Here is a 1579-nt window from a genome sequence, read left to right as displayed (position 1 = left end):
TAAATAAATAAATAAATAAATAAATAAATGAATGAATGAATTAAAATTAATGAACAAATGACTGAATAAACCTCCAGCCAAGTGCTACGACGAGGACCAGGTGGTGTCCAGGTACACTGTCATGTGGGAGTACCCGCTGAGCGTGGCCTTCTTCGGGGCTGTTCTGCTTCTCCTCTACTTCACCGCCAACAAAAAGTAATTGTCGTTAACACTTTCTGTGGGTGGTTGGCGGGTGTTCTTGTGTGGTTTGCTCCTTCTTTCCTATCAAACATCTATCGTCCTTGTCTCCCCACTTCTTCTTCTTTTTATGTTTGTTACTCTCTTGTGACACCTCTAATCTTCTGGCGCTCACATGACATTATGCAGCTTAGTTGCGAGCGCCGTGAAACCTCTACTAAAACAAACATAACACTTTCTGCTCATAGTTGTTAATGTTAACAATTTTTGTACTAAAAATTGTTCACACTTTCTGTCCTAAATTGTTAACATTTTCTGTACTAAATTGTTAAAAATTTTTTATCAAATTTTTAACACACTTTTTATAGTAAATTTTTAACACTCTCTGTATCAAGTTGTTAACACTTTCTCTACCAAAAATTATTAACGGCACATTGTCAAAAGTTGTTTACTTTACATAATATATTTGTGTGAGAGACTTGTCAGAGAGAGGGAGAGAGAGGGAGAGAGAGGGAGAGAGAGGGAGAGAGGGAGATGTTTCATAGTAAAGAAGGAGCAAACCACATCAGAGCACCCGCCAACCACCCACCTCAATGTCCCCCCCCCCCCCCCTCTCTCTCTCTCTCTCTGTGTCGTTGCCAGAAAGAGCATGTGTTGCTCCACCACCAAAAAGAAGGAAGAAGAGGAAGACGGAGAAGAGGAGGAGGGGGAGAGGGGGGAAGCAAAGACTTCCAGGAGTGACAACTCTACCAAACCCTCGGTTGGGCTCGCCAGTGTGGCCACCAGAGAGAGCTCGGTGGATGGGTCAGATCAACGCACGGCCGACGGCCCAGTCCTTGAGCAAATCATTTAATCTAAGCGTCTCGCACAGTCGCAATGGCTAGGGTTGAGCGCTTTTCACGTACTCCGCTTGATTAGGGTGCTTTTCAAGATCGACTTGATTTGTTGAGCACATTTAACAAAAACTAATTTACAATTTTGTTGGAGCGCTTTTAACGTAATCAACGACTTGAATTCAGCACTTTTACTTTTAACAATGACAAATTTACAATTTGGTTGGATCACTTTTAACATAATCAACGACTTGAATTCAGCATTTTTACTTTTAACAATAACAAAGTTACGACTTGGTTTGGGTTCTTTTAACATAATCAACGACTTGATTTCAGCAGGTTTAGCAAGAACAAAGTTACGAATTGTTTTGAGCGCTATCAACCAAATTGACTTGATTCGAGTTCTTTTAAGGATAACAAATTAATAATTTATTTTGAGTGCTTTTAATGTACCTCAATTAATTTGATTTCAGCGGTTTCAACAGATTTTTGGGGGCATTTGTATCTATTATCTATGTTCAAGTTTTATTATTATTACCACTTTATTGGATTGGGGTGGAGGAAGGGGG

Source organism: Aplysia californica, unplaced genomic scaffold (genome assembly GCF_000002075.1).
Source record: "Aplysia californica isolate F4 #8 unplaced genomic scaffold, AplCal3.0 scaffold01164, whole genome shotgun sequence".
Classification (NCBI taxonomy): domain Eukaryota; kingdom Metazoa; phylum Mollusca; class Gastropoda; order Aplysiida; family Aplysiidae; genus Aplysia; species Aplysia californica.
The sequence above is the reverse complement of the archived record's forward strand: the minus strand, read 5'-3'. Positions refer to the sequence as shown.